The 27,707-nt window shown below is 37.2% G+C and overlaps 1 long non-coding RNA gene across 2 annotated transcripts in view; it reads left to right on the plus strand.

The window, feature by feature from the left end:
• The first annotated feature begins 217 nt into the window (after window positions 1–217).
• Window positions 218–27,707, plus strand: part of LOC129638712 (uncharacterized) — a 151,843-nt gene continuing 124,353 nt past the window's right edge. The window contains exon 1 of one of the 2 annotated variants that reach the window (XR_008707982.1): window positions 218–1,033. This is a non-coding gene — a long non-coding RNA (uncharacterized LOC129638712). The remainder of the gene's footprint in view (window positions 1,034–27,707) is intronic. The other variant, XR_008707981.1, reaches the window with a different exon arrangement.

The raw sequence follows: 27,707 nt of genomic DNA on the forward strand, positions 1-27,707 counted from the left end.
GACAATCCTACGTGCAGTGCAGCTAAGGAGACACAAAGAACAGACTTTTGGACAAGTGGGAGAAGGAGAGGTGGGATGATTTGAGAGAATAGCATTGAAATGTGTACATTACCATATGCAAAATGGATAGCCAGTGGGAGTTTAATATATAATGCAGGGAACTCAAAGCTGATGATCTATAACAACCTGGAGGGATGGGGTGGGGAGCAAAGTGGGAGGAGCATTCAGGAGAGAGGGTACATATGTATGCCTATGACCGATTCATGTTGACTTATGGCAGAGGCCATCACAATATTGCAATTATCCTACAATTAAAATAAATACATTGTTTAAAAGTTAATTTAAACGCGAATGCATGTAACATGATTAGTACAATTAGGGACAATCAGTAAGTGCTAAATAAAAGATTTGATAGAGTTATGTTTTGTTGTGGCTATTTTTGCTTTGTCCTTGATGTTTTCCTTTTGGTCGACAGCTTGGGCCAGGGCTCCAAGGTAGTTACAAAGCTGTCTGGTGACTGCAGGGAGAGGCTTAAGACAGAAGCCCTGACTTCAGGGGGATGCAGAGGGGCCCATCAAAGGTTTCTGGGCTCCTAGGCTGGTTGAGGGTGAACCTTTGGAAGAGTTACTGGCTCAACTCTCCCTCCACCCCACCCTCAGTCTGCAGGGGTTGGGGTATGGGCTATGGGTGGTTGTAATCTACTTGATGAGTTTCAGTTGCTCCTCCAGGAAGCCACTCTCTAGGAAGTCACAGGCATGGAGGTCTGCGCGAGCAGAACCCAGGGCAGGCAGGTCCAAAAAGGCCTGGCTCAGGTTCTTATCCAGGGCTGTGGCAGCTTCCTTATTGTCTAGAGTTTTATCCCATTCATCTTGGGACAGCTTCTGCACTCCTGAAAGAGGGTAGGGACACTGCAACCGTTTTGAATCTTTAAGAGATGCTGAGCGCCCTTAAGCTTCTCCACTGTGAAGTCACAGAAATGACCCACCCCCTCCAGAGCCACAACCTTTTGATTGAAATAGAAGCCCAAAGAGAGGTAAGTGTTAGAGTATCCAGGTTCAAGATGAGCCCATGGTTGATGGTGGCCTTCATCTAAGTGGAATAATTCTGACGAATCTGGGTGCCCATGGTGGGTCAGCCATAACCAGTGAAGCAACAACAACAACAAAAAAGAAAATGGCATTGGCTGGCCCAGGAGGCTGAGGAGGGCAGAGAAGATAGTCTCGGAGGATGTGATTGGAAAAGAGGCTGAAGGGTGGTCCGAGGCTGGAAGAAGGGGTGTCTACAAGTCTGGTACAAACAATGTTGAACCAAGAGATAGATCCATGGACCACTGCGTGTGCTATGAATAGTTTTAAATTGGAAGCTAGTTGCTACTTGTGAACAGATGAAAATTATAATTGCTAAGTATTGTCCTATGGATATTGACAGGTGAAATTATTTTACAGGTAATGAGAAAGAAGGCCTGAAATAAGAAAGGGTTACTCTGGTGAAAGAGGGAAAGGGAGGAAAATCTTTTGGGTAAAAGGATAGTAGAAAAAAAGGTAAATCAAGAGAGAATGAGACAAAATGGAGAGAGAGAGAAGAGGGAAGGAAGTAAAGGATGGAGAGAGAAAAGTGCAAGTAAACAAGAGGAAATCTTCCATACAGGTCAAGTAAAGGTTTAGCTTCTTGGTGGACATCAGTGACACTCTTATAAGGGGCAACACCCGTTCTCCTCCAATACTGGTAGAGAGATTCATTAGAAATTTACTCCTTTGAATTAATGACCTATGAAGACTAGGGCAAATGCCTTTCTGAGAGGTAACATGTTGCTCATCTCAGTTATTAGAACTCTTGTATAAAGTCATTTATTAGTCACTTAAAGGATCTAGATGGAAGAGGGCAAATAACCCATTAGAAAGGAGTGAGTGATTAAAAATTCACAACATGTGATCTTAAATTGAGAGCATCTGGCAACAGTGGTCCCTGCTTATGTTAAAAGTGTTTGGGGATGAGGATGATGTGAGAGGCAGTGCCTACAGAAAGGTAGGTGAACAGTGAGGAACCTTCTGAAAATAAAATGCAATGTTTGTTTGAACCATGTGGAATTGCCATTTTAGTTGGTTAAGTAATGTTCCATATGGTTCCACCTAATAGGTGTGAAAGCACTTGAGAAACTCTAGTAAAATGTTTACATGAATATGTTACTTTGAGGCAGGGGACAATCGCATTGGGGAAAAAAGGACAAGATATAGAGTCTGAAGACCTTCCTTATTAGTTCTAGCTTTGCCACTTCCTTGTGTGACCTTGAGTGCATCACTTCACATGAGAAGTCTTCTGTCTTGGTCTGTGTGCAGGTTGGAAAGGAACTTCCAGACATGAGGCAGAATTAGAGCAGATGCTATTAGAACAGTGCACTGGCTCAAAGGAGAGCTGACCCCTTTTATGGGTTAGTAGTCAATGTTTACAGCCTCAAGACAAAGAAACAATCCTGCTGGAAGGGTGGCATTAGGTGATTGGTTGGGGTGCTCTAGGTGGGTATTTTTACCTAATATGGGGGCCGGTTTAGGTCAGTGGGGCTCATGGCAATGGTTGCAATGGATCTAAGGCAGTTCCAGGGATGGCCTTGGTACAAGGCTTTACACCTGTGACCTTGGACTAGGGCTCCACATTCTCTTTTGTGAAATGGGAATGCTAACATTTCCCAATCTCTGTCCAACTTCAGAGCTTCTAGGTGAGGACAAAATGAGTTAGCTTATTTAAAAGTGCATTGCAAACCACACTGTTCCATCTAAATGCAAATGAATCAGGGTAAATGCTGTGTTCATATATATTAAAACAAGTTGTGTTAATTTTAGATGTAGATTTTTTTGTGTGTGCTTTTTTAACTTTTAACATTTTTTTCCTTTAGTGACATTTGAGATAATTAAATTATCTTAAACCGTAGATGGAAAATTTTTGTTGTTGGATTCTAAGTTGCAGGTTTTTGAGGGGTATAGGGGGATTAAATGAAGAATGACCCCTGTCATATGAGAAAGGTGGGTTCAAGGTACAAAAATAATGTGAAGATCCCACAGCTTTCCTTACTCCCAACAAAACATCTTTGTTTTCTGTTCTTTTTAAAGCCTGAAGAGTCAATCCGCTTTCTATGAAGTAAAAACACTTAGATACTGTCAGACTCCTTGTCAAGCTGTATCATCATCTCTAATGACATGGAGGTGTTATTTAGTTTGTCCTTCATTTATCTGGCAGGCAACCAAATTGCATCCACGTTTTTCCACTCTTGATCATTGTCAAGAAGATTTTTTCCTTTATACTTGTCAAAGTTAAAAGGGCTTGAAAAGTATTTAAGTGGGTAAGTGAAACATTTAATATTCTTGTAGGTTATTCTTCATTGATAAGAGCCTGTTGTGTATTTTTTCTTGTCACCCAGTTTGGAAGAAACCATCAGCAATCTAGCTTTAGCATGTCTCTATTACCATTTTAGACTGGGGAGGAAGGTTGTCATGGGCAATACTACTGTCCCCATTTAGCTGATAGAGATATTGATATCCAGTAAGACTCTGCCTGTACACAAAGAAGATAAAACAACAAAAGTCAACAGTAGACAATCACCAGACTGCATCATAAAAAACACCAGTTGGTACAGAGTGCTAAAGCAGGTTTCATAACCAATAATACACTTAAGCAAACGTGCCTGTAGCAATGTCTATTAATCACACACACACACATATAAAATAGTCCCATCCAATTATAGTGACTGATTTTGACTTACTACAGTGTATTTTGATGGCCATGTATGACAATAACATTAGTAAAGTGTACAAATGATTTATTTATATTGTGACATAAATACTATCTTTAAAAAACTAGAACTAAGGCTTTAGGATAATCTATAACCTTCCAGTAAGTAGATAGATGCCTAAACCAATCTGTACCCTGACATCTCACTTGTTCAATTATATTGTGAGATACTGCCATATGGTGTGGATTGTCTCATTTTATAGGATCCATATAACCTATCATTGGTATGTGCTGTGCTTAGTGGCTCAGTCATGTCCAACTATTTGGAACCCCATGGACTCTAGTCCACTAGGTTCCTCTGTCCATGGAGATTCTCCACGCAAGAATACTGGAGTGGGTTGCCATGCCCTCCTCCAGGGGAATCTTCCCAGACCAGGGATTGAACCCAGGTCTCCCACATTGCAGGCAGATTCTTTACCAACTGAGCCACCAGGGAAGCCCTATCAATGGTATATATCCATTCATATCTCACATAGTAGATTTCATATGGTACCATGAGATATATGATACCATATCTAATCCTTTTGATTTGATAGACAAGTTGTTAGAAAAAAAAATCTCTTCTGGCTTGCCTAAATAACAAAATGCCTTTTATTTCCTGCTTGGAACCATCAATTTTCTATTCCTTCCAATCAGAGCCCACGTGTCTCATTTGTTGGTCACCTCATTTCACACTCTTCCATACTGTAGATTCATTTCCACTAAGCACCAATGAAACATTTCCTTACTTCAAAGTTTGGTTTGAAATTTATTTGTCTAGGATGTATTCCTTACTGTACCAAAATGAGTTTGGTTATGCCTTTATTGTACATTTCCTTAGAACATTTGTTCATTACCAAGGCATTATTTTCATGTGTTCCTGAATGATAAGTATCTGGGAAACAGGATAAACTGGCATTCAATCAGTACTTAAGACTTTATTGATCACCTGCAATATACAAGCCACTTGAGAGTTCTAAGGAATAAAAAAAGAATAAGGGATGCCAGGCACTATGCAAGGCAGAATTAAATAATTAACAGATATACTGCAAAATGCTATGAGCAGAAAGGAAGAAACAAGTTTATTCAGTTTACTACTGTAGCTTGTTTCCACTTTCTTGATAGGATACTTTGCACAGAAGTATTTAATTTTGATGAAGTCCATTTCGTTTGTTTTTAAATTTTGTTGCTTGTGCTCTTGGTATCATATTTAGGAACACTTTGCCAAAACCCAAAACATGAAAATCTGCCATTGTTTTCTTCTAAGACTTGTATAGTTTCAATTATTAAATGAATGTCTTTAATCCTTTTTGAGTAAATCTTTGTATATGGTGTGATATAGGTACACTTTGATGTTTTCATGTGGATATCCAGTTGTTCCAGCACTGCTTATTGAAAAGATTATTACCCTTGAATGATCTTGGCATCCTTGTTGAAAATCAGCTGAACATACCTGGGCTTTCAGTTCTGTTCCATGGATTAATATGCCTATCATTATGCTACTACTACATGGTGTAATTGCTGTAGCTTTGAGGTCCATATTGAAATCAGGAAGTGTGAATCCTCCAATTTTTTTCATCTTTTTCAATATTGTCTCAGCTATTTGGAGTTCCTTGCAATTCCACATAAATTTAAAGATTGGCACTTCCATATCTGCACAAAAAGCCATTGGGCTTTTGATAAATGGAATATTTTGGAAATACATTGAATATTTTGAAATACATTGAATCTATAGATTACTTTGAGTAATCCTGACAGTTTATAATATTGTCTTTGTGTTTATGAACATAGGATATCTTTCCACTTCTTTATATCTTTTTAGTGTACTTGAACAATATTTTGGACTTTTCATTGTAAAATTCTTGTACATTGATTCCTAAGGATTTTATTCTTTTTGAGCCTATAGTAAAGTGAATTGTTTTGTTTATTTTATTTTTTGATTCTGCATTGGCATTGTATAGAAAAAATCAATTTGTATATATTCATTTTGTATCCTGCAATTTTACTGATTTTTTAGCTGTAAGCCTTTTTTTTTTTTTTTTTTGGTGTGTGTGTGTGAATTCTTTAGCATTTTTTTATATAAGGTTGTTTTGTCTGTTCACAGATTTAGTTTTACTTCTTCTTTTCTGTTTTAGCTACTTTTATTTCTTCCTCTTGTCAACTTCTCGAGCTAGAACTTCTTGGTATTATGTTGAATACCAGGGTGAAAGTGAATTTCTAGTCTTGTTCCTGAGCTTAGGGGAAAAGCTTTCAGTTTTTCCACTAGTGAGTATTATATTAGCTGTGGGTTTGTCATGAATAACTTTATCATGTTGAGAAAGGCCCCTTTTATTCCTAGATTTTGAGGGCTTTTATCATGAAAGAGTGTTGAAATTTATCAGATGCTTTTCTTTCCTCAATTGAGATTGTGTTTGGTTTTTTTCCCCCACCTCCATTTTACTAATGTGGTTGCTTTTCAGATGTTGAAATACCCCTGCATTTCTGGGATAAATCCCACTTAGTCATGACGTGTAGTCCTTTTAATACTGCTGGACTCTGGTAGTGTTCAATAGAGAGTTTGCATCTATAATATTTTCATGAGGGATATTGGTCTGTATTTTTCTTGTTTTGTCCTTGTCTGGCTTTGATATCAGGGTAATGCTGGCTTCATGGAATAGAGAGAATTACTTCATTTTCTATTTTGGAAGAAGTTTTCAGAAGGATTTTGTTAATCTTCTTTAAATACCGGTGAAGCCATCTGGTCTTGGGCTTTTCATTTGTGGTAGGTTTTTGATTCAATCTCTGTAGTTTTAGCTGTGTTTCAGATTATCTATTTTTTGAGTCAGTTTTGGTAATTTGTGTGTTTCTATAAATTTGTCCATTTCATCTTGGTTAATATAATTTGTTGCTTTACAGTTCATAATATTTTCCTATAATCCTTTTATTTATATAACACCAGTAGTGATATCCCCATTTTAATTTCAGATTTTAATTATCTGTGTCTCCTCTCTTTTTCTTAGTCACTCTAGCTAAAGAATTATCAATTTTGTTGATCTTTTCAAAGAACCAACTTCTGGTTTCATTAGTTTTCTTCTAAAAAATTCTATCCATTCTGTAGTTTTTATTTTCTTCCCTCTGATAGTTTTGGATTTAGTTTGCTCTTTTTATAGTTCCTTAAGGTATAAGTTTAGGTGATTGGTTTTTGAGATCTTTCATCTTTCTTAAAGTAATTTTTATAGTATATTTTTCCATATAAGCACAGCCTTTGCTGCATCTAACAAGTTTTGGTATGTCATGTTTTGTTTTCACTGGTCTCGAAATATTTTCTAATTTCCCTTGTGATTTCTTTGATCTAGTGCTTACTTGAGAGTGTGATATATAATTTTCATATTTTGTTAATTTTCCAGATTTCCTCTGATATTTTATTTCTAGTTTCATTCAATAAAATTCACTGTTGTCACAGAAGGTAAATTGTATGACTTCAATTTTTTAAAATATATTGAGATTTTTTTTATGGGCTAACACAAGGTCTATCATGGAGAACGTTCCATGTAAACTTGAGAAGAGTTGCTTATGATTTTTCTGTGGAGTGATTCTGTCTCTGTCTAGGAAAAGACATTAAATTGACTGTTGCAACTATGTTTAAGGAGCTAAAGCAAGCTTTGGACAAAGAACTAAAGGAAAACAGAAGAATGCTTCCTCAACAACAACAAAAGAATAATAATAAATATAAAAAGTATAAAATAGAAGCAGATATAATTTCTGACACTGAAAAATACTGAAAGCAGTGAAAAGTCTAATCGTATATGGTTATTCACGTCCTTTATTTCTTTACCTATTGTCCGTTTGGTTGATCTATCAATTATAAATGGGTTATTGAACTCTCTGATTACATGAAGCTGTTGTTTTCTTTCTCACTATAGTTCTGTCAAATTTTGCTTCATATGCTTTTGAGCACTGTTTATTAGGTTTGCATACGTTTACAGTTGTTATATATTCTTGATACACTGACCTTTTTATCAGTATAAAACATCCTTTGTCTCTGGTAACACTTTTTGACTAAAATCCTGTTTTGTATAATATTAGTATAGCCATCTCTGCCCTCCTGACTACAATTTTTATGGAATATAGTTTTCTGTTTTTCACTTTCAACTTATTTACAACATTGGATATGAAGTGAATATCTCGTACATAGCATATGGTTGGTTCATGTTATTTTATCCTTTCTGCCAATCTCTTTTAGTCAATATTTATTCATTTATATTTAAAGTAGATACCAATAAAGAAGGACTTCTGCCATTTTGTATTTGTTTTCTATACATTTAATAACTTTCATTTTCTATTTCTTGTGTAGCTGAATTTTCTTGTGGTTATTTGATTTTTTTTTCAGCCTAACATTTTGATGCATTTTCAGTTTTTATTCTGTAAAAATTGTATATACAGATTTTTTTAAAAATTTTATACCTACTCTTAATTGTGGTGCATGGGCTTCTCATTGCAGTGTCTTCTCTTGTGGAGCACAAGCTTAGTTGCCTCATGGCATGTGGAATCTTCCCAGGCCAGGGATTGAACCTGTGTGTCCTGCACTGGCAGGCAGATTCTTATCCACTGCGCCACCAGGGAAGTCCCATATGTAGTTACTTTTACTCTTGTTTTCTTCACATGGCTTTGAATTACTACCTAATGTCTTTTCATTTCAGCCTGAAGGACTTCTTGAGGGAAGCTTACCTAGATACAAATTCTCTCAGCTTTTGTTTATCTGGAAATACCTTGATTTCTCTTTCATAACTCAAAGTCAGTTTTGACATGAATATAATTATTTGATGCAGTTTTTTCCCCAGTATTTTAAACATATCATCATGGTGCTTTCTGGCATCCAAAGTCTGGTGAGAAATTGACTGTTAATCTTATTGGGGATCCCTTGTACTTGAGAAGTTGCTTTGGTCTCTCAACTTTAAAGATGCTCTGTCTTTTTATCATTTGATTATAATATGCCTCAGTGTAGATCTCTTTACATTTGTTCTGCTTGGAGTATGTTGAACTTCTTGGACGTATAAATTTATATCTTTATGAAATCTAGAAAGTATTTGGCCATTGAGTTTTCACATGTTCTTTCTATTCCTTTTTCTCTCTCCTCTCTTTCCAGGACTCCCATTAAGCATATGTTGATATGCTTGATAGTATCCCATAGGTCTCTTGGATGTTGTTTATTTTTCTTCATTTTTTCTTTCTGCTACTCAGACTGATTAATTTCAGTGGACCTACCTTCAAATTCATTGATTCTTTCTTCTGCCTACTCATATCTATTGTTGAAACCATTTAATTATTTATTTTTATTACAGTTACTGTACTTGTCAGTGTCAGAAATTATATCTTCTATTTTATAATTTCTATATTTATTGTTATTCTTTTTTTGTTGTTCTTGAGGAAGCATTCTTCTATTTTCCTTTAGTTCTTTGTCCAAGGTTTGCTTGAGCCCCCTAAGCATAGTTGTAGCAGTCAATTTAATGTCTTTTCCTAGTAGCAGCAACACCTCTGATTTGACAGGGTTAGTTTCTGTTAATTTCTTCTTTTACCCTGTGAATGGATCATATTTTTTTGTTTCTTTGTGTGCCTTGTAAGTTTTTGTTGAAACTGACTTTTAAATATTATAATGCGGTCACTCTGAAGATCAGGTCCTTAAACTTTTCTCTGTTATTTTCCTTGCTTGCTGTGGGTTGTAGTTGTTTGTTTAGTGATTTTTTCAAAACTATTTTTTTCTGGCTGTTATTCTTTTTTTATGGTTTCTATGGACACTCTTTGACTTGTGGTCAGCTTGTGGTGTGACAGAAATACTCTTAAATATATGTAGCCAAAAACATAAATAAAACAGTAAAAAGATAAAAAAAAATACACTACCAGTCTTTGCACAGATTGACTCTGTGTTGGGGAGATGTTTTAAAGCTTATTTGGGTCCTTTGCAGCACTGCCTTAACCTTGACTTCCTGCTGGCACTGAACCTAAAAATCTGCTGAGGTGAAAGCTTAGGTCTTTTCCCATCATGAATCTATCTCTGGACATGTGCTTGGCTTCCTAGAGTCCTCATTATATGCAGGTTCTTTGAGAAGCAACTGACCCAAGTTTAATCTTTGCCAGTGGAAGCAGCAGCTTGTTTACCTTTCAGTGTTTTTGAGGAAAGCTCTATGCTTAGCCACTTTTCTGTCCTGAGAGAGTTCCAAGTAAAGAGAAACAAAAGCAAAATCCTATTCCAGTCCTTCAGGGAAACTCCTTAAGGTCAAAACAGAGAAACAAAGTTTCTTGGGAACAAGGCCTACTCTGCTCTTACCAAAGTCAGGTGACCACACTTGAAATATGGGCCCTCATCTCCAAAATCACCCTCATGCTGGAGAGGAAGGTAGGACAAGACTAAGTTCAAATGTTACAAAGCCCTCTTCCCATGTTTTAAGTCACTGCTTTCCTGATTGGGCATTCATTTGATTGCTGTAAACCATTGATTGTTTCTCAGAATTTTGAAAGTTTCATTGTGTAACAGAATCAGTTTTTAACTCACATTCTTTAGTGTTTCTGTGGTAGAACAAGCTGTTAGAATTCCATATTCTTGCCATTTTTCCTAATGTTAAGCTCATGGAATTTGTCTTTTTTTTAAATGTTCAAAAAATTATATTTCTAGAAAAGTTGCAGAACTAGTACAATGTCTTCTCAAATACTTTCCACCCAGTTTCTCTTAATGTTAACATCATACATTATCAAGATACTTTTGTCAATACTAAGAAACTGGTGTTGATATATTACCATTAACTAAGTGATACACACTTTGGGATTTCATCACTTTTCCTACCCTCATTTCCTTTGAAAGACATTTTTAGAGCAGCTTTGTATTTGTAACAAAAAATGAGAGGAAGTTACAGAGATTTGCCGTATATCCCCTGCCCCTACACATCTATAGACTCCCCCATTACCAGCATCACTCTTTCTAAAAATCTAGAATTCTATCCAGGAGACCAAATTACATTTAGTCATCATCTCTCCTTAGGCTTCTAATTATTGTGACAATTTATCAGATTTTTTCTTATTTTTGATAACCTTGACAGTTGTGAGGAATTCTGGTCAGGTATTTTGTATAATGTTCTCAGTTAGATATTTTTTTCCTAAGACTGAGGTTATAGATTTGGGGAAGAATATAACAGAAGTGAATTGCCTTCTTCTCATACCATAGAAGAGGATATGTGATGTCCTTGTGGCTTCAGTGGTGGTATTAACCTTCATCTCTTGTTTACAGTGGTATTTGCCAGGCTTCTCTATTCTATCGAAGTACGTCAGGAAATCGACACTCTGAAGGAGGCAGTTAATCTCTACTCCTTGGAGGGAGATGTATCTACAGATATTATTTGGAATTCTTCTTTGAGGAAGATTTGTCTCCATTTAGTTATTCACTCATTTATTTATGGATTTATGCATACTTATTTCATATTTTGAGTTATAACCAATAGTTTGCTATTTTATTTGCTGCTCAATTTGTTAAAGTTTCTTCCACTGAGAACTTTTATAGGTTATTTCCCATACTCCTTTAACATGCCCCCATCATTTTGTGTTTTGAACACTTCCATACTTTTTGGTACTGAATGTTTCTGAAGGTTTCTGAAGAGGAGAGTTCATGTATTGACTTGTATCTTAGAACTTGTTGGCAGTTTAAAGGATAACTTGAAGCATTATGTATTAAGATATACCTGGCAGGAGGATAATCTGGACAATGAAGAATCATGAAATATGTTACACACATGATTGAAAAAAAGTTATTGGATATGAGTGATGTTACATAGATTCTAGTCTGGAATCTGTCATTAATATACATTGTGACTCCTGTGAAGTTGCTTCTTTTCACTGGATGTCAGCTTTCTCACTGATACGATGCAGCAGCCTGCTGAAACTATCTTCTCAAACATTTCTACCAACAAGCCAATAACCAATAAGGAAAATATCTATGGTTTCTCTGTAGGCTGGGGTGTATGGCAGAAGCCCTTTTCAAATATGACATTTCATTGAAATTTCTTATTTTATTTGACAAATTCATGTAAATTTTTCATACCAGTTCACTTTGTACCTATATTTTAATATAAAAGCATTTTATGTAGAGTTTTTTAAATAGATGTTGCAGAACAATATGACCATTTCTTTCATGGCTCCTTTATGCCCTGGCACATATCCTGGGGGCTGAGTCCTCTAATTTGAAAATAGGGTAATTCTCAGTTTTGGAACTCTATGATTTTAGGAATCCCTCCAAATATTTAAAGTTCTATCCTGCAAATGAGACCAGGCTTGTTCTGTGTTTGTCCAAAGAGAAAATCTAAGTAATACTAGGGAAAGAAATTGCAGCCATTAATTATTGACTTGATATAAAAAAGTACATTCATTCAACACAATTTTATTAAGTATGTACCATTTTCTAGGCACTGTTAAGTGTTGAGAATCCAGCATTACATGTCCAGTTTAGGATGAGAGACAGACATTCTCCAAAAAAATGTCAAAGACATGAACCATCTCATGAGACAGTAAGCTTTGGAATTATCCATCAGGCTGAATTACCATCTTTCAGTGATGCTATAATAAAAATTCTGAACTTCTGAAAATTATTCTTCATACTATAATGCTACTTAATTTTATATATGTGTGCATACCTCCATGTTCCTCTGAACAATCCAATCAGAACCTAAATTTTGTGTCAACAGAGATACTTTCTTCAGGTCTCTCCACAGAGTGATAGGCAAATGATCCTTGCCGACTGTCATATGGTCACAAAAGTTTCAAACCATAAGCATCTTTAGGAAATAACCATCAACCTAATATCAGACTCGATTTTTAAAAAATATTGCAAGTATATTAGGATAATTTTTATTTTTGTGTTTATCTCTTTAATATGGAAGGAATCATAACACCATAATTCCCCATCAAATACTCTGTTCACCAGTTAAAGGACAAGTTTTATTTGAAGATTCAATCATGTACACTCAATGTCCAAGTTTCTAACATAACTTTATTGCTTAGCAACCACATAGAAAATGCTAGAGAGATGTTAAAATTATTAAACAACAGTTACTTATAACACTTTCCTATATGAAGGGTTTTTGCTGGAGCAAGATCATAATGAGGTTTACAAAGAAAATATTGGGAAACAAAGGTGATTTTAGAGAGGAAGATGGAAAGTATAGTAACATGTTAAAAAAAAAAAAAAAAAAACAAACAAAAAAAAACCCTAGTTTGAGTCTTAAATTCTCTACAATTTACCTTGCATGATTTTCTAGAACTTGAACAAAGATCCATCAGTTGTGATATTCTAGTTAACTCAAGGGCCCTCCAGTGGGCAATTTAAGAATTTTCAAACCAACTTTGAAAGGAATTTTCAAGGAATCTATGGGTGGGAAGGGAAAAAAAAAAAAAAAAAAAGAACAAAAACAAAGCCCCAAATAAAGCATTATGAAAGTCATACTGGAATTACCTTGAGCAGAAAATAATTCTATGCTTTGAGTACAACCTTACACGAGACCTTTTAATTTTGAGGGCAAACATGTCTTTGGAAGTTTGCTGCACTCTAAACATCCTCTTTTCAGGATAATGGTTCTCGATCTGTGCTTACTTCAGGTCCATAGGAGAATGTGTATAGAAAGGAAAATAAAAGCTGAGCCTGTATATTTCCTTGGTCATAATTATGTATTATTTATGGAAGGAAGAACATATTTCGTACTGGGAGATTTGATTTCAGCATACATAGTCAATTTGCCCATTTGAATAGTCTGTATATATTGAGTGAAGAAGACAGTGGAAGGAAAATCAAACGATGAAGAAAACAGGAGTGCAGAAGCAGATTTTTCATCTGGTTAGGGACTGATGATGATACACTAAAGCCAAGACTACATGTAATCATTTTTCCTTCTTAAATTATTTGGCCAAAAAAAATTTTTTTAAGTATAAAATAGAAACGTCTTCTATTTCAGATCAAATTATAATTCTGTAGTGGTATATAACTATTATAAATTACCAAGTCATTTCAGGCAAATAATGTTTTTTCAAAGTAGACAAGCTAGTTGCATGACATTATGTAGACAAAAGATATGGGGCTCCAAAATCACTGCAGATGGTGATTGCAGCCATGAAATTAAAAGACACTTACTCATTGGAAGAACAGTTATGACCAACCTAGATAGCATATTCAAAAGCAGAGACATTACTTTGCCAACAAAGTTCTGTATAGTCAAGGCTATGGTTTTTCCAGTGGTCATGTATGGATGTGAGAGTTGGACTGTGAAGAAAGCTGAGCACTGAAGAATTGTTGCTTTTGAACTGTGGTGTTGGAGAAGACTCTTGAGAGTCTCTTGGACTGCAAGGAGATCCAACCAGTCCATTCTGAAGGAGATCAGTCCTGGGTGTTCTTTGGAAGGAATGATGCTGAGGCTGAAACTCCAGTACTTTGGCCACCTCATGTGAAGAGTTGACTCATTGGAAAAGACTCTGATGCTGGGAGGGATTGGGGGCAGGAGGAGAAGGGGATGACAGAGAATGAGATTGCTGGATGGCATCACTGACTCGATGGACGTGAGTTTGAGTGAAGTCCAGGATTTGGTGATGGACAGGAAGGCCTGGCGTGCTGCGATTCATGGGGTCACAAAGAGTCAGACACAACTGAGTGACTGAACTCAACTGAGTGCATGTATTTGCTTTTTGGCTGGTGGTCTTGGCTTTAGATTTATGAGGTGGCTATCTCTGCCTATACTTGTATGCTTCTTGTAATTGGTTAGTTACCTGCTGTGTATTAGTCTTTATCTGCACTATGTTAAACTGTGATGCCATAAGTATATAAGCTGCAATTTATAATCCTGAAACAGTTTAGCTGAAATATTTTATACATTTTACACATTGTACATTTTGCAGCCAAAGCACATGTTATTTGTGAAATATGTGAAATTTCCCTCATCCTTCTTTACTAAACGTGTCATATGTTACAGTAAATTATTTCATTACTGGGCATCTTTTTTTAACATACTTCTTTTTTAAACCTCAAATCACCCTTGCTAACTAATGAAGGAATAAAAGAACCTCACTGAAGAAATATTTACAGTAATAACAGAATGAGTTTTTAACCATCTTTCTGTAGTGTTAGATATTTCAAGCTCCTCATTTTCTTAATTATTTAAGAGCTTTGAGGCCACAAGACACTCAAACTTGAAGAAATCTTCTATTTGGAGTCAACTTGAGAAGTCACAAACTCAAAACACTAGGGTGCCAGGAACATGTATGTAAATGTAAATGAGTGAAATGGGCTCTGTGTAAGATCCATTAGAGAGTTGTAGAGAATGGTAAACTGAAACACACATGTCCTGTTTAATAGTGAAATCTCCTACTTAGCCTTAGTAAATTTTTGTCATGCAGGGGTGAGGACCCAGTGTTCCAGATCTCTTTATCTTTCAAGAGAAACCTCTAGTTGGGATGTTAATGTTAATTCTTAATTTTAAAATGCTGGTGAATAATACAAAAAGTTTAATAACATGTAGGTCTAACAAACACATTTGTGACAAGATTTGGCCCATGAGGTCATCCTTCTCAAAGTGATCTCTAGACAAAATGGTTAGGTACACCAAGTTGATCTTTGGCAGCTCTTGTCCTTCCCTTGCATTGAAACATTGCTATATTTAAAATGGGTAACCAACAAGGACCTACTGTATAGCACAGGGAACTCTGCTCAATTTTATGTAACAACGTAATTGGGAAAAGGGCTTTGAAAAAGAGTAGATATTTTGTTTTGAATCATTTTGTTTTATACCTGAAACTAACACAACACTGTTAATCACTATGTTGTTCAGTTACTAAGTCGTATCCTACTCTTTGAGACTTCACTGACTGGAGCACGCCAGGCTTCCCTGTCCTTCACTATCTCATGGAGCTTGCTCAGACTCAATGTCCATTGAGTTAGGGATGCCATTGAACCATCTCATCCTCTGTTGCCCCCTTCTCCTTGTGCCCTCAATCTTTCCCAGCATCAGGATCTATTCCAAAGATTAGCTGTTCGCATCAAGTGGCCAAAGTATTGGAGCTTCAGCATCCGTCCTTCCAGTGAATATTCAGAGTTGATTTCCTTCAGGATTGTCTGGTTTGATCTGCCTGCAGCTGAAGGGACTCTCAAGAGTCTTCTCCAACACCACAGTTTGAAAGGATCAATTCTTTGGTGCTGAGCCTCTTTTATGGTCCAACTCTCACATCTGTACATGACTACTGGAAAAACCATAGCTTTGACTATATGGACCTTTGTTGGCCAAGTAATGTCTCTGCTTTTTAATACGCTGTCTAGATTTGTCATAGCTTTTCTTCCAAGGAACAAGGTTTTTTGTTTTTTGTTTTTTTAATTTAACGGCTGCAGTCGTGTTCTGAAGTGATTTTGTAGCCCAAGAAAATAAAATCTGCCAAGAAAAAAAAAATAAAAAAAAAAACAGTGTCAGATTTTTCCCATCTATTTGTCATTAAGTGATGGGACCAGATGCCATGATCTTAGTGTTTTGAATGTTGAGTTTTATGCCAGCTTTTTCACTCTCCTCTTTTACCTTCATCAAAGAGGCTTTTTAGTTCCTCTTAACTTTGTGCCATTAGAGTGGTAATCAACTATAATGTAAAATAAAAAGTTTTTTTAAAAAAGAAATGCAATAAATAACTCAATGTCTCATACAGATAGATTGGACTAGAAGAATGAAAACAGAACTGAGTTTCAGATGCCCTGAGTTTAAATCTTATTTCTTCTCTCTTGTGACTTTAGGTCTTTTAAGGTTTTAGTATCCACTTCTATAAAATTAGACCATTGGATTACTTTCAAAGGATTCTCAACTTCTTTAGAATCAAAATGTTTCTATACTATTTTCCTTTTATCAGACTATATATAACTGGAAAGTAATAGATTCCCCTGGCAAGTTCATTCCTGATAATGTTTACCTTTCCCAAATAGTATATTGACTTAATATAATGAAAAAACACAATTCCTTTAGGATTGCTGGTTGTTTTGGCAACGTCTAGCACAGTGATGGAGAAGGCAATGGCAACCCACTCCAGTAGTCTTGCCTGGAAAATATCATGGATGGAGGAGCCTGGTAGGCTGTGGTCCATGGGGTCATGAAGAATTGGACATGACTGAGTGACTTCACTTTCACTTTTCACTTTCATGCATTGGAGAAGGCAATGGCAACCCACTCCAGTGTTCTTGCCTGGAGAATCCCAGGGACGGGGGAGCCTGGTGGGCTGCAGTCCATGGGGTCGCTAAGAGTTGGACACGACTGAAGTGACTTAGCAGCAGCAGCAGCAGCACAGTGACAGTCTAGTCAGATGTTTCTTGTTCAGATATTCTTGTAAGCACTTATGCATTAAGATTTTGCTCTATTTTAAGAAAACTTCCAGGTTTATAAGTAAAAAAGTCATATACTAGTAAAATGAGAATTTGACTAATTATTGTAGATTGTGAGTTCTGGTGATTGGGTTCTTTAACTTGCAATTTTATTCCTTATTGACTGCACATACTAGGTTCTCAATAATTGTTTATTGAACTGATTTTCCATAGGGAATCTCTAAATTATGCCTTACAAAATTTTGAAGTTTCTGTTCATTCATCACATAGTTATTACCCACCTACTCTGCACCAATTGTTATACACTCCAGCTATATCACAGATCGAGCACAGTGAATGCTGATCTATTTATTTTTAATGATTATTTATTAATTTATATTTCAGTTCAGTTCAGTTCAGTCGCGCAGTTGTGTCCTACTCTTTGAGACCTCATGAATCGGAGCACGCCAGGCCTCCCTGTCCATCACCAACTCCCGGAGTTCACTCAGACTAATGTCTATCAAGTCAGTGATGCCATCCAGCCATCTCATCCTCTGTGGTCCCCTTCTCCTCCTGCCCCAATCCCTCCCAGCATCAGAGCCTTTTCCAATGAGTCAACTCTTTGCATGAGGTGGCCAAAGTACTGGAGTTTCAGCTTTAGCATCATTCCTTCCAAAGAAATCCCAGGGCTGATCTCCTTCACAATGGACTGGTTGGATCTCCTTGCAGTCCAAGGGACTCTCAAGAGTCTTCTCCAACACCACAGTTCAAAAGCATCAATTCTTCAGCGCTCAGCTTCCTTCACAGTCCAACTCTCACATCCATACATGACCACAGGAAAAACCATAGCCTTGACTAGATGGACCTTTGTTGGCAAAGTAATGTCTTTGCTTTTCAATATGCTATCTAGGTTGGTCATAACTGTTCTTCCAATGAGTAAGTGTCTTTTAATTTCATGGCTGCAATCACCATCTGCAGTGATTTTGGAGCCCAGAAAAATAAAATCTGACACTGTTTCCACTGTTTCCCCATCTATTTCCCATGAAGTGATGGGACCGGATGCCATGATCTTTGTTTTCTGAATATTGAACTTTAAGCCAACTTTTTCACTCGCCTCTTTCACTTTCATCAAGAGGCTTTTTAGTTCCTCTTCACTTTTTGCCATAAGGGTGGTGTCATCTGCATATCTGAGGTTATTGATATTTCTTCCAGCAATCTTGATTCCAGCTTGTGCTTCTTCCAGCCCAGTGTTTCTCATGATGTACTCTGCATATAAGTTAAATAAGCAGGGTGACAATATACAGCCTTGACGTACTCCTTTTCCTATTTGGAACCAGTTTGTTGTTCCATGTCCAGTTCTAACTGTTGCTTCCTGACCTGCATACAAATTTCTCAAGAGGCAGGTCAGGTGGTCTGGTATTCCCATCTCTTTCATAATTCTCCACAGTTTATTGTGGAGACAATATTGTGGAGACTGTGTGGAGACTCCACACAGTCAAAGGCTTTGGCATAGTCATTAATGCAGAAGTAGATGTTTTTCTGGAACTCTCTTGCTTTTTCGATGATCCAGTGGATGTTGGCAATTTGATCTCTGGTTCCTCTGCCTTTTCTAAAACCAGCTTGAACATCTGGAAGTTCATGGTTCACATATTGCTGAAGCCTGGCTTGGAGAATTTTGAGCATTACTTTACTAGCGTGTGAGATAAGTGCAATTGTGCAGTAGTTTGAGCATTCTTTGCATTGTCTTTCTTTGAGATTGGAATGAAAACTGAAACTTTCCAGTCCTGTGGCCACTGCTGAGTTTTCCAAATTTCCTGGCCTATTGAGTGCAGCACTTTCACAGCATCATCTTTCAGGATTTGGAATAGCTCAACCAGAATTCCATCACCTCCACTAGCTTTATTCATAGTGATGCTTTCTAAAGCCCACTTGACTTCACATTCCAGGATGTCTGGCTCTAGGTGAGTGGTCATACCATTGTGATTATCTTGGTCATGAAGATCTTTTTTTTACAGTTGTTCTGTGTATTCTTGCCACCTCTTGTTAATGTCTTCTGCTTCTGTTAGGTCCATACCATTTCTGTCCTTGATCAAGCCCATCTTTGCATGAAATGTTCCCTTGGTATCTCTAATTTTCTTGAAGAGATCTCTAGTCTTTCCCATTCTGTTGTTTTTGTCTATTTCTTTTCATTGATCACTGAAGAAGGCTTTCTTATGTCTTCTTGCTATTCTTTGGAACTCTGCATTCAGATACTTATATCTTTCCTTTTCTAGTCTCTTCTTTTCACAGCTATTTGTAAGGCCTCTCCAGAGAGCCATTTTGCTTTTTTGCATTTCTTTTCCATGGGGATGGTCTTGATCCCTGTCTCCTGTACAGTGTCATGAACCTCCATCCATAGTTCCTCAGGCACTCTATCTATCAGATCTAGTCCCTTAAATCTATTTTTCACTTCCACTGTATAATATAATATATTATATATATATAATATAATATAAGGGATTTGATTTAGGTCATACCTGAATGGTCTAGTGGTTTTCCCTACTTTCTTCAATTTAAGTCTGAATTTGGCAATAAGGAGTTCATGATCTGAGCCACAGTCAGCCCCTGGTCTTGTTTTTGCTGACTGTATAGAGCTTCTCCATCTTTGGCTGCAAAGAATATAATCAGTCTGATTTCGGTGTTGACCATCTGGTGATGTTCATGTGTAGAGTCTTTTGTGTTGTTGGAAGAGGGTGTTTGCTATGACCAGTGTGTTCTCTTGGCAAAAGTCTATTAGCCTTTGTCGTGCTTCATTCTGTACTCCAAGCCCAAATTTGCCTGTTATTCCAGGTGTTTCTTGACTTCCTCCTTTTGCATTCCAGTCCCCTATAATGAAAAGGACATCTTTTTTGGGTGTTAGTTCTAAAAGGTCTTATAGGTCTTCATATTTAGCCTTCACTATAAAGTAGTATAGTTTCTTTTTACTGTATCATTAACAGTATTAATATTTAGTATTCTTTTTTTTTTTTTTTTGCGTTCTGGAGCACATACCCTTTCCAGCGCAGATGATATCAACCTTTCTCCAGCTTTCCTTCCCCTCACTTCTAGACAGTCTAATAAATGTATACATAATCATATATAGTCCCCCATTTCTCTTGAGTCTTATGTCCCTTGGTAAGTGTACCAGGCACCATAATGAATATATACTTAACACCTTTGTGAACTTAACAAAAGGACTAAAGTTCCATGAAAATCATGGCCCAGATTTTCAAGAAAGCTGAGATGAACTTTTTCACCTGTTTCCAAAAATTTTTGTCACAGTAACTATAGCAAGTCCCAAGAGACTAGTGAGAAATTTTTTTAGTATCAGTTTTTTTTTTTTTTTTTGCTTTAGGTCGTCTTCACCTCCAGCCCCTTCCCAAGATAGTGGTAGGAGTATGAAGCAGTTATAACAACTCCTTTCTCTGGGACTTGACAGAGCACAGAGCTGTGACACATCTCATTTTCTGTCCCCTTTGTGGGATCATGCAACCACAGTGTGACGTTTCTTTTGGTATTTCTAAAAAGCAATGGCACTTTATCAAGTGGCAACTCAAATCACAAAACTCTCTTAAAAACACTCAAAGGGAGAGAGACAGGGTTGAGAGGGAAGATGATAAGGACACTTAGATTCCTTCCAAGTCATCCGTTGATATAGTTATTTTTAGAGTATATGGAAATGGCACCCCACTCCAGTATTCTTGTCTGGAGAATCCCAGGGACAGAATAGCCTGGAAACCTACAGTCCATGAGGTCACAAAGAGACATGACAGTGAGACCAACACACAGAGTCTATGGGTGTATAAAATGGTGGCCGTTACTGGTTTTGTGTATATGTGTGTGTATGTTAATTAGAAAAGTATGTATGAAGAGTTTGCTTTATTTACATACAAGCATCTTGCTCCTTTGATTCTATTGTTAAGCTGCCATTTATTGAACACTTATTGAGTGCAAGATTCTGTACTAAATACTTTAATCTTAACATTAACCCTTTGAGTTATTATTCTTTCCATTTTACAGAAGATTAAACTGAGGTTTGGAGGAAGTGACATATTTCTCTTACAGCTAATAAAAGAAAAAGCCAGAGTTTAAATTTCATTACACTTGACTCAAAAAATCTATACTTTTAAACCACTGCACAATATTGCCTCACTGTGGTAAAGCTGAGCATAGCTCAGTTATAGCAAACATGAAATAGACTAGTTGAACTTTGACTTGAAGATTAAAACTTCCCTTGAATCTATTATTTTGCAATGTGAATTATCCCTCTTAATGTGCGTGTTTTGCATATTAATATGAAACAGTGCATCCAGAAAAACAGCTTTACTTTTGGAGGAGAACTATTGATATGCTGAGGTTAAAAATTAAGACCCAAACATCTTTTGAAGAATCAAAGTTATTGGAACATTTTGGGGGTGTGTTCTGTTGTATCCTAGTCAAGGCAGAGTGAAGAGGACCAAAGGTTGCCCAAAGTGTGGGAAAAGCACTATTAAGCAGAAAGATAAGATTTGTTGATGACAGGGAATACCCTGGTGGTCCAGTGGTTGAGACTTAGCATCTTCACAGCTGGGCCTGGGTTCAACTCCTGGCTGAGGATCCCACAAGCCATGTGGTGCAACAACAACAACAACAAAAAACCCAAAAACAAAAAAGGTGATGATAGCCACATTACTGTCAAATGAAAAAGCTATTAAAATTAAACTTTTTGTCAAACACAAAGCCAGATTTACACATACACCCCCCCCCTTTTTTTTTTCTCAGAAGAATACTATTTCAATGCTTGAGCAAAAGGGAAGGGACTATATCCTGGTGTGCTTGCTTTGAAGGGATTCTAGTAAAAAATAAACAGAGCTCTCTCATCTATTTGCCAAAGTGCCTGAAAGATGCCACTGCCTTCTAGGAGGCATGACACTTGAAGCCATCCTCATTCTTAATCATATTTGTGAGGTTGGGTCTTTCTGAATCACTCCTCTAGAAATAATCCCAGTAGGAGAAAGCAGATTTTTTGGAGAGATTGAACACCAAGGGCTGGAAACAGTTGGAAAGAGAGGGCTGAACGCATTTCAGCTCCTTTCCATTCGGGCTGTGATCCAGGACAAGGCGAGAGCAGCAGCTTTCCTGGGAATATTGATTGATTGTGTTGAATATGATGGACTGCACTTAAAGGTTTGGAACCAAAAGGTCCTTAGCAGGTTTGGCTGTCCTGGCAATGCTATAAAATCAATCAGCTGAAATGCATTTGTGAAGGAGTTGTTTTTGTCCCCATCTAAATATAAATATTAGAAAGAGGAAGAGGGAAGTCAACATCATTTCAGATTTTCTTGTTGAGGTGATGATAGTTATTAATACTACACTTCTTGTTTATGTGTTTCTGATGAGACTCTGACAGGGACGATCTGTCTTTTCTTGGAAGCAAACTCTTCAGACACATCAAAAGAAAGCTCAGTGAGATGTAAACACAGTGGAGAGGTTCAGAGAGAGGGTCACAAGGAGAAGCATGAAAAAGAGCTACACTGAGAAACAGCTTCCTTGCCCTACATCCGCACCTGTTATTCTTCTTAATGCAGAACTTAATGTTCAGAGATGGGATCAGGGGTTAGAGGGGTAATTTCAAAGTTAATGTGAGATTATAATTATTATTATTATTTTCACAAGTGGTGTAGGATGGAGACATGGAATGATGGCCACTTAAGCTCCAAAAACATTTTTACACAAGTGTCATAAGAGTGAATGAGTCCTTTAAAATAAAACATTCATGATTACTATAATAATTCACTTCTACGGAAAGTGAACTGCCAAATACCACTTTTAAGAGTTACAATTACGTAAAGTTTAAAAAAAAAAAAAAAGAGTTACATGTAAAACTGCAAAGCATTTCTCCCTATTGCCCTTTTATAGTGAACGTCATGCCAAGGCTTCTTCCATTGCTTTAAGAGCACATAGCTCTGAAATAGCATGGGTGAACTGCAAAATGCACAAAGTAAACATAGGATAAGCCTCTTTAATGTCATTTAGCCTGGAATAGCAAGAAATGGCTGTTCTTTGATATTTGCATATGCAATTCAGATGATTCTGATCAATTCAACCTTTTCTCAATAGTAGGTATTCAAATGTCTACAAACAATTGTATGAATATCAATAATTCAACAAATAACAGGTTATGGCAGCCTGTAATGTGAAAATCCGTATATGAATATAAGGCTTATGGAAGCAGTTTCCTATTACTTATACTTTCTGGTATGAGTAAAAAAAGGGCCTAAAATATTTTTAAATGGAAATGCATAGAGAACAAAGGGTAACATTTGAGTTCAATTTTTAATAGCTTTTCATTTTTATTGAGAAACACAGGCAGAAATGGGAAAATTCACATAAAAACAGCTCTAAGTGCATGGATTCTTTTTGCATATATTCATCAGTTGCTTGTGTGTGACCAGAAATATATGAGTCATTTGCATTAAAAGATAGCCTGTGCTTAGTCACTCAGTCATGTCTGACTCTTTGCGACATGATGCCAGACTCCTCTGTCCATGGGACTTCCCAGGCAAAAATACTGGAGTGGGTTGCCATTTCCTTCTCCAAGGAGTCTTCCCAACCCCGGGATCGAACCCAGGTCTCCTGTATTGCAGGCGGATTCCTCACCCTCTGAATCACCAGGAAAGCCTAAAAGATAGCCTTAGTGGAGACAAATAGGTTGAGCAGCGAGGGGACTGGGTAATGACTATTGCAGTGACAACTTCCAGTGTTACTGCTTAGGGAGGCCGCAATGTGGTAGGAAGGAGCGCTGCTCTGGCACAAAGGTGAGCTCCTGTTGATTACACTAGTTCTCAATTGGTGAACTGGTAAGTGGGTAAAACCTCAGGCAGATAATTTAGTTACTTTTAGAAGAGGTCACCCCTGATAGATGGTTGGTAGTTACTTGCTTCAACAATTGAGGAAAAGAAATTGCTATCTAAAAGTCACACCAATCCAGTTGTGAAAATATTTTTATGATGAAAGCTGTCTTCAGGTAAAACCTCTCAGGTTATTTTGTGCACCATCACATTTCCGTGTGTGTGTGTGTGTGTATGTATATGTATGTGTGTACAAACAGAAATGAAGAACTTTAATCCTTTGCATTTATCACCTCAGCCTATCAAGGCTATTTGAATCATAATCCTACTACGTAAGATAAATAACTGCTGAAGCTTAGCTTGAAGGATTTTGAGCATAATCTTGCTAGCATGTGAAATGAATTCAGTTGTATGGTAGTTTGAACATTCTCTGGCACTGCCTTTCTTTGGGATTGGAATGAAAATTGACCTTTTCTAGTCCTTTTTATTTATTTATTTATTTTTTTAAATTTTATTTTATTTTTAAACTTTACATAATTGTATTAGTTTTGCCAAATATCAAAATGAATCCAGCACAGGTATACATGTGTTCCCCATCCTGAACCCTCCTCCCTCCTCCCTCCCCATACCAGCCCTCTGGGTCGTCCCAGTGCAGTAGCCCCAAGCATCCAGTATCGTGCATTGAACCTGGACTGGCAACTCGTTTCATACATGATATTTCACATGTTTCAATGCCATTCTCCCAAATCTTCCCACCCTCTCCCTCTCCCACAGAGTCCATAAGACTGTTCTATACATTAGTGTCTCTTTTGCTGTCTCGTACACAGGGTTATTGTTACCATCTTTCTAAATTTCATATATATGCATTAGTATACTGTATTGGTGTTTTTCTTTCTGGCTTTTCTAGTCCTGTGGCCACTGCTGAGTTTTCCAAATTTGCTGGCATATTGAGTGCAACACTTTAACAACATCATCTTTTAGGATTTGAACTAGCTCAGCTGGAATTCCATCACCTCCACTAGCTTTGTTCATAGTGTTGCTTCCTAAGGCCCACTTGACTTCACACTCCAGGATATCTGGCCCTAGATGAATGACCACACCATCATGGTTATTCAGGCCATTAAGACCTTTTTTTGTATAGTTCTGTGTATTCTTGCCACCTCTTTTTAGTCTCTTCTGGTTCTGTTATATCCTTACCATTTCTGTCCTTTATTGAGCCCATCTTTGCATGAAATGTTCCCTTGGTATCTCTAATTTTCTTGAAGATGTCACCAGTCTTTCCCATTCTGTTGTTTTTCTCTGTTTCTTTGCATTGTTCACTTAAGGCTTACTTATCTCTCCTTGCTATTCTCTGGAACTCTGCATTGTTGGATATATCTTTCCCTTTCTCATTTGCTAGGCTTCCCATTATGTCATCAGTGAAGTCACTTATAGAATCTTGACTAACACAGGGACAGAGCAACATAAAACATAACCAGAGAGACCATTCTCCTGATTCCCTGTTTTCTGGAAAAAAGCCAATGAGACTAATGTTTTCCTCTATAATTTGTAAGCATATGTCATGAATTTTATCTTTTGTAACTTATTCAACCAAGGACAGGCTCTGTAGCCAAAGGTAATTTTCTTAGCAGCATTCTCAACTCAGTAAATTATGACCCATATATAGTTTGCTTAGCTCTGATATTGCTAAAAAAATGAATTGTCACCATGGTGGAGGCTTTCATCAAAAGGGAGACCAACAGATTCTAAGTTGGCTTTGCTAAGAATTCTATCTAAATATGGCATTTCATGTTCACTTGTGACTAGCACAATCCGAACATTTGTCTTGAGGCATTTTCAATGTGTGATATGGAGGGAAATATAGCTGGAGTGAAGAATAAGGATAAATAATAGGAAAAAAGAGGGTATATAGAGAATGCTGCTACTGCTAAGTCACTTCAGTCGTGTCTGACTCTGTGCGACCCTATAGACAGCAGACCACCAGACTCCGCTGTCCCTGGGATTCTCCAGGCAAGAACACTGGAGTGGGTTGCCATTTCCTTCTCCAATGCATGAAAGTGAAAAAGTGAAAGTGAAGTCGCTCAGTCGTGTCCGACTCTTCGACCCCATGGACTCCAGCCTACCAGGCTCCTCCGTCCATGGGATTTTCCAGGCAAGAGTACTGGAGTGGGGTGCCATAGAGAGGTTAAATAATGATTTTGGGTAAAATCACTAGTGTAAGCAGCAAGAGATACCCACCTTTCTGGAGTTGGCAAGATGATAGCATCACCTAGTGCTACTGTTGGTTCATAAGAGTTACTTATGTAATCGGAATGATGAGATATTTTTCCAAGTATCCATAAGGCATAGTTATGAAAGTGATGAGATATTACCTTTGATTTTTTTTTTTACTTTCCATTATATATGTCAAATGACCCCATCAACTTAGAAACCATTGTAATGAAATGTACTATTTTTTGGGTATATTTAATTCATTAAAATTTAGGAAACCTTTGCTCATACAGAACTCTTAGAAGGATTGACCTTTATTTTCTTTTAATATGCTTATAGGTTTATTTAAAATACTTAAAGTTTTAATTCAAGTGCAGTTTGTTGTGCAATTTGAGGCTACCCTCTTAGGTATTCTTGTGAAAGTAATCTTTCCAATATTTATTTTTTACTGAGAATCTTTCATGTGCCAAAAAAAAAAAGTTACTTTAATATGTTATTTAATTTAATCAATATAGCCACCAGTAAGACTTGCATGGGGAAACAGTGGAAACAGTGTCAGACTTTATTTTTGGGGGGCTCCAAAATCGCTGCAGATGGTGAGTGCAACCATGAAATTAAAAGATGCTTACTCCTTGGAAGGAAAGTTATGACCAACCTAGATAGTGTATTAAAAAGCAGAGATAGTACTTTGCCAACAAAAGTCCACCTAGTCAAGGCTATGGTTTTTCCAGTGGTCATGTTTGGATGTGAGAGTTGGACTGTGAAGAAAGCTGAGCACCAAAGAATTGATGCTTTTGAACTGTGGTGTTGAAGAAGACTCTTGAAAGTCCCTTGGACTGCAAGGAGATCCATCCAGTCCATCCTAAAGGAGACGAGTCCTGGGTGTTCATTGGAAGCACTGATGCTGAGGCTGAAACTCCAGTACTTTGGCCACCTCATGCAAAGAGTTTACTCATTGGAAAAGACCCTGATGCTGGGAGGGATTGGGGGCAGGAGGAGAAGGGGACGACAGGGGATGAGATGGCTGGATGGCATCAATGACTGGGTGCACATGAGTTTGGGTGAACTCCGGGAGTTAGTGATGGACAGGGAGGCCTGGCGTGCTGCGATTCATGGGGTCACAAAGAGTCGGACACGACTGAGCAACTGAACTGAACTGAAGACTGGCATTATTGTCACCAATGTACAGATAAGGTAATTGAAGAGGAGTTAATTAATATCCATAAATCACACAGCTAGTAAGTTCTATTTCCCATATTTAAATTTTTATTTTCCAGTTTCTGAATGCTTTATACTATTCTATGCTTTCATTCCCATTTGTATCACAAGAAACTTTGTTAAACACTGGTTGAAAAATATTTACTCATGCTAATAGTTTTACTTGGATCAGTGATATGACATCAGTAACATCAACAGCATCATCATCAACAACAGCAATAACAAGGAATGTGTTAGCTTTGTGAAGACTGGTGATCCCAGGGTGGTTTATAGTGATTACAGCTTTCTAAACCACAAAAGTGACACAATGTCCAGTATTTGGAGCATGATTAGGA

The sequence above is a fragment of the Bubalus kerabau genome, chromosome X, assembly GCF_029407905.1.
Source record: "Bubalus kerabau isolate K-KA32 ecotype Philippines breed swamp buffalo chromosome X, PCC_UOA_SB_1v2, whole genome shotgun sequence".
NCBI lineage: Eukaryota > Metazoa > Chordata > Mammalia > Artiodactyla > Bovidae > Bubalus > Bubalus kerabau.